The 7,068-nt window shown below is 32.3% G+C and overlaps 1 pseudogene; it reads right to left on the bottom strand.

Annotated features, from left to right (window-relative positions):
• On the bottom strand, positions 1-2,033 carry LOC146883246 (uncharacterized; annotated as a pseudogene).
• Positions 2,034-7,068: the final 5,035 nt, after the last annotated feature.

Genomic DNA, 7,068 nt, shown 5'->3' with positions numbered 1-7,068 from the left:
TTAGAAACAAAAAAAAATAACATAATCATCTTCATATTTTTTCTCGCCATGTTTCATGACAGACGGTGGTGAAGATATCTTTAATGTAGGAAATATTTGTGTCTTGAAAAACTCCATTTGTGTTTGCATTTGTGTATGCATTTGTTGTTGTAAAAGCTTTTGCATTTCTACTTGTGCTTGCATTTGTGCTTGTATTTGTGCTTGAAATTGTGCTTGAAATTGTGCATACATATCTGCTTGTGCTTTCAACTGAGCTCGCACCTGTTGTGCATGTGCCTCTATTTGTGCTTGTAACTCTATTTGTAGTTGCTTTTGAGATTCAGTTTGTAAATGTAACTGTGTCTACATTTCTTGTTGCATTTGAGACATTTGTGTAGCTATTGTCGTGATTTCTTTTGTTGGAGGTGCATGATTTGGATTTGTGGAAGTACCTATAACTGATGAAGATGAACCATTCACACTGATGATGGCAAGTTCCAAGCTACGACCAATACCGTGAATTCTACCTTTCTTATTTTCACCTCCCATTTTCATCCATACTTCAGAATCAACTTTAGGATGCTTTGATACATCTTCTCCATATTTTTCTACCATAGCACTTTCATATGATTCCTATATATAGTAAATCCATCATTTTGTAATATAAGATTAAATAAGTAAATAATTTATCTTACATGTATACTTACAATGAAATTTTTTGCTTTATTGGAGACATATTGACCGTCTTTTCTTTTATGAACTTTGTTGTATAGTTCACCATAAGAAACAGACCCATTATGTTCCGCCTCCTGTAAAATAATATGTAATTCTATAGAATGAATACTATCAAAATCCAAATGTATATCAAAATATATAATAAGTATGTTTATGTATATGATTGATGCACTAATGATATCCACCAAATGTATACAATATATAAGTATTATTAGAAAGTCATAGATATTTCTACAAAATAAGAAAATGAATACCATCTTTTTCAAGTGTTGTCCAAAGCTTACTGACCCTCCAGTGTGCACCATAGCCTCTGGCTTGGCAGCCCTATTGTTTTTACCAGCAATAGATTTCTTTTTCCAGTCTTTTGTCATCCATATGTCAATTAAAGTGTCCCACATCTCAGTACTTATTCCTCTTGGCCTAAAACCTTTTAAGTCTTTTATATTATCTGAGTTTGCTCTTTCTCTTGCCTTTTTTCTTGCCTTAGCTAAAGAGTCAGAATAGTGATCCATGCATGTTAAATTTCAAACTTTTCTTGCTATGCTACATCATAATCTGATGCAAATCGGTACTTATTCTACACTAATACAAATTTATCAAAATTAATGATAAGTAAATGTAATATAAAGATAAAAGATTATAGTAACTTGCCTTAAAATCATTGAATAATATTTCCTTCATATCAGCAGAATAAGTTTTCCATTTCTCAGCTGGATTAGGCATTCTCATCAATATTTCAGATATGATATCTCGAGTCACGGAATTAGGAACAAACCTTCTTCTGCATGTTCAAATAATCATTTTACAAACCAAAAATTAGCAACATTGAATTGAATATTTGATTGGATGTACTTACGGTCTGCTAACTTTTTGTACAGATATGACAAGTCTCCTATCAACTTCATTATGAGAATATACACTTGAAGGATCTTGAGTAGGTACGTCATTAAATGTTGGATTGACATTTGATTGACCACCATCAAACACTGGGTGGTAGGTGGTGATTGATTACCATCAATTGAAGTAGCACCTAAAAAAAACATTGAAACTATAAATTGTTGACAAAGCTAATTTATTGCCTTTTTTGTTCTTTTTTCTCTTAATCTAAACAAAATGAATTGTCATTTGTTTTTCATGAAGATAAATGTTGTTAAATACATACAAAAATTTAGAGTGCTTTCAACAATTATACTTGGTGAATACAAACTAAGATCTAGTTCTGAAGGACCAACATGACATTGAATAGGCCTAAGTTGACTTAGAGTGTGACTACCTTGACCTCTACCTCTTCCTCGAATAGTCATTTCAGTTCCTGTCATGGAAATATAATTGTGACATTATTTATAGCTAAATAATTGATCCACCTAGCCTGAAAACTTATCTACTTCTTATTGAATATATAAAATAACTTTTTATTGTCAACTTAATGATTAAATAAAATCACCATGAGTTCATTACCAGCTTGCCTTCTTAAGTCTATATACAATTCATATAAATACGAGCAACCCTTAGAAAAGAGTAATGCCATATTGAAAACTTAAGGAGCATAGCAGAGAACCATTTTCACGAGTAATTTTGACAAATTTAGTAAATTGTTAACAAATTTGATGTACTGTAACCACTACAGTTCAAGGTTCAAAGATTTAATACAATAGCATGTTATATATTTATCTAATAGTAATGATTTAATACAATAACATGTTATATATTTATATAATAGTAGGTTGCTAGAAAATTTGGATACCTGCTAGATAGGTGCACAAAAGAGCTCTAATTTAATAGCACTCAATCCAATTCTGAGATCCTATACGTTCTTGCTCAAGGAAGAATAAAGATATAAGAAACACAGCAATATTTGGCACAATACACAGCCTACTAGAAGATACGCATGTTGTGAGGACCATCATACCATACAAAATTATATAAATTAGATGATAAATAGAAATGCATGTTGAATCCCTTCAACACAACTAGCAATTATTAAAACATGTTAAAACATTTACAAATCCACACCTAATCTAATGGCTTCAGCTTTAGGGTAAGTTTGTTCGTGACAATATGGATATTTGTTTCATTCATTGCTTTTACATAGTTTTCTATCTTTGTTGCCTCTTTTATTGCCACTATTTTTGATTCACATTTCTGTTCACTTATACCATTTAAAGTAATGACAGTAAGAAATTATTTGAGATTTTACATTGGTTCAATATTTGAATATTTCTATTTCTTTAGTAGGAGAAACCAAACAAACTCAATTTTGTTGCTTCTAATATCCAGGTCAAAGCAATCTTTGAAGAACAACTTGTAAAATGTTGAACCGGTTAACTTGGTCCCTAATCTGTTTTCATGATTTAATTTGTGTTTCCATTGCATAATTCACATTTCAATTCAGAGTTCTCATTTGTTCATCATGGTGGGTAATATAGTTATGGTAGTTAATATAGTTGATCTTTTATTTTCAGATTTTATCACTGGTTCTGCATATTAGATTTCAGTTTCTGAATTCATTTTACAGTTCTATGCATTGTTTAAGTTTAGTTTCATCATTTGAATCTTGTTCATGACTTAAATTCAGTTTTGATTGCATATTTCAGTTTTTACCCCATTTTAGAAAGTTAGGTTTATTAGTTTAGTTAGTTTTCCCCATTTTAGAAATGTAATTTTGTACTTGTTCTTAGTATCAATTCTCAGTTTTAGTTTTCAATTAGTATGATTCTAGAATAAATTACATTTTCTGTTCATGATTCAAACCATTTTATTGCATCTTAATTCAGTTTTGCATATCAATCTTCACAATGTCTACTTTTCAGTCACATACACTACTCACTAGTTTCATTTTAGTTTGTTGTCTAACTTTGTTTACTGGTTTCAGTTTGTTGTTTTAGTTTAGATTTCTGATTCTGAAGTCGTTAATTACATTGATGTATTGATTCAAGTGTGTTCCAATTGTTGTCATAATCTATTTCATATCTTAGTTTCGCTCAAGCATTTTATCCTACAAATTTGTCAAGTTTTCATTTTCACTCAGACATTCCATCAAACACTTTTTTTTTCATAGTAACTCTCTGTTTTTCGTGCTTTCCATTGTTGTTTCATGTTACATTCCCCTTTTCATTGTTTTATATGTTTTCATTAGTCAATTCTTGCCATTGTAATTCATTCTCATTGAATTTTGCAACATTACTCACTTTGTTGTCATGCATTTTAACTTTGCATTCATGTGTTTTTTTGATATTGTTTTTAGCGTGGTTCTTTGTGCCTATATGTCATGCTTTAGGATAGCCCCTTTAGTTTTAATTATCATTTACACTTTCTTGTTTTTAAGAGTGCCAGTTATTTAACATTGAGCTCAGTTCAATCTTTCAGATGGCCAGGTGGAGAAAATTAGTGTCTGTATTCAATTTGAATTATATAGTGTATCACTCTTATTCAAGTGTTCGTTATATTGTTGAGTTTTTTTTTTCATACTTCTTTGATTTCCTTTTATCCTAATAATCAACACCTATGCTTGTGTGGATGCCTTGACGATAATTTTTTAGAGAAGAACATTCTGCTACAACTATCTCATCCTACAAAATTTTTGTTTATTTAGTTAAGAGGTTTATAGATATAAAACTATCTATATATTTTTTACCTATCAAATTTTCAATTCAAACAACATGGTCCTATATTCCATCTAGTAGGAACCTTTACACATTTGGTTGATAAGAAGGAAAGAAACGAGAAAAAAGGAATAAAGTGAATTGAAGTAAATAAGAAAAAGCGTAAACAAAGTTATTGATAAGAAGAAAAAATAGGTGCAGAATAACATGAATGAAAATAAATAAAGAATAGAGTAAACAAATGTGCAAGAGAATTGGAAATTCTTTCGTACCTCTTTCAAATCCAAGCTTACCATTCCTAAATAAATCATAACAGAATATATATCCCAAACATGTCTTAGTTTATCTATTTCACTTTTCTCACTACTCAAGATGAAGCTTTAAATTTAGGTAACTAACAAATGTTTCAAATTCGGGTTAAAATTGTGAATGGAAAAAAGAGAGGATAAAAGCAATCCATAATCAAAGTCAAGTGTAACGTAACAAAATAAATGTCGAAATTGACAATGACTAATGAAAGAGTATAATTCCACAATCTTTTACAAGGCTTGAAAAATATAAAAGAAATAGAGCAGGTTCCAGAATCTAAATTACTAGGAAGAATATTAAGGTAATGAAATGGAAAAGAATCAATCATAACCATTCTTCATCAGATTCATCTAACTCCATATTTTAATTATCTAAATCATCTAACTTCTCATCTTCATCCATGAACCTATCATCCTAATTGTGTTCATTGTTGACCTCATCATGATTTACATTTTCAATTGAACTTTGTATATCATCCATATTTACTTCTTCCATTGGAGCATGTACGTCAAATAGTTGTATGATCTCATTGTCAATAAGAATAGTACTCATTCTCGTGGACTCTTCATCTTGAAAATAATCAATAGCAATTTGCTCATTTGAAAAATCTTCTTCATTATTTAGTGTCTCAACTATAAACAATTTTGCTCTAACCTTGCAAGCTGCCCACCAATCACTAGTATTTTTAGTCCCACTTTGAGGATATTTTGTATAATAGACTTGTTGAGCTTGTCCAGCTAATACAAATGGCTCATTTGTTTGAAGCTCATTTTATTTTATTATTATATTTATTGTTTCATTTTATTATTGTTGTTGTTGTTATTTTTATTATTATCATTATTACTATTTTATTGCTCGTGCGATATTTTGGGGCAATGATTATGTGTTCTTCCTGATTTGTTTGGTTGTCCATGATTGTGTGTTGGGCATAACACTTTTATTTTGATGGTTTTATATGAGTTTAAAAAGGGATAGATGTGTGCTTATAATTGAATGATGCATATGAGTTGTGATGTTGTAAATTTGAGTATATGAAGTATATGAATGCATATTTTAGTTCCTGGATGTTTGAGAATTGAATTGTTGGATGCTAGGAATTGAGTTAGAGTACTTAAAACAAGTAGTGTCACATTACTGGTGTAGCTTCTGACGATGCAGAGTGAACCGCTAGGCAATAACTAGAAATAGGGAAGCTTTGTGTGTCGTGATGCGCGATAATGTTGTGGAACTGCCAAGCAGTCTGCACTTCCATTTCGCCTGGTGGCACTTAGGCAGTGCCATGCAATAGTGCAAGGGTAGAGGTTCGTTGCAGATGAATTTGCATGGACGATCTTGAAGGCTTGGTCAGGGATATGCTGGATTAGTTACGAGCGGGGAGGTTCGTAATGGAGATGTGATATGCGTGATGGATACGGGCAGGGAGGTCCATATTTGTTGTACTCTTGTGTGGGGATACGAGCGAAGAGGTTCGTATGTTCCGTGCTCACACTTGAGGCTGCTATGAGCGGGGAGGTTAATAGTAGGTGTTCACGCATGTTGGACTACGAGCGGGCAGGTTCGTAGAGTTGGACCACAAATGGGCAGGTTCGTGGAAGCATTTAAATCTCTAAGACCAGCTTGAGTGTGTATCTTGTATAGGGCAATGTGTTTTTCTTACTTTCATTTTAATGTGTTGCGATGTGAACTTGGACTAGGAGATGCTTGATTGTGTCATGAGCGGGTAGGTTCATGGCTGGTGGTGAACACTGTAAGATCCGGGAAAATTAAATAGTTATTTAATTAATTATTTAATTAGGACGGATAATGAGAATATTTAAGGCAATAAATGCGAGGAGCTATGACGTGGAAAAGTACTAGCTCAAGTGGTTGAGAGTACTTTATTGTGTGTAAGGACTTGGGTTCGAGTCCTATGTGTGCCACTTGGATGTTATTTAAATTATGTGTTTTTGTGTGATTATATATTAAACTCGTATGGATCATAATAAACTCTTAAAATTGTAGGAATTAGCATGAAATCTAGATTGGTTGAATGGTTTGGCCTTGATTTGGTATATACATGAATGTGGGTTCAAACCTTGTTGAGAACTAACTTACTTTTCTTTTTGCTAAATTTCATTAATATGAATATGAAGGGGTTTGAGAACCCTAGCAGCCAATGAATGGGCAATTCAGAGGGCTGGACGTAGCTTGAGAAGCGGCTTAATCAATCATTAAGCTTTATTTTACTTAAATTTTCGTTTAGTGGTAAAAAGGGGTAATTAGAGAGGTAGTTAGTAAAGGAAAGGAGGAGAATTAGCAAGAGGAGTGGTATTGAGACGAGAGCGTGGGCGTTGGGTGGAGAACATCTGGTCTGGACACAGTACAGAGAGAAATTGGGAGGAAGAACGGTGTAAAGGGTACAAATCAAGAGAGGAGAAGGTTTTACTTCAAAGCACACTCATCA

This window comes from Vigna unguiculata, chromosome 10, assembly GCF_037176805.1.
Source record: "Vigna unguiculata cultivar grain cowpea cultivar isolate G323 ecotype 2 chromosome 10, ASM3717680v1, whole genome shotgun sequence".
In the NCBI taxonomy this organism is placed as follows: domain Eukaryota; kingdom Viridiplantae; phylum Streptophyta; class Magnoliopsida; order Fabales; family Fabaceae; genus Vigna; species Vigna unguiculata.
The sequence above is the reverse complement of the archived record's forward strand: the minus strand, read 5'-3'. Positions and strand labels throughout refer to the sequence as shown.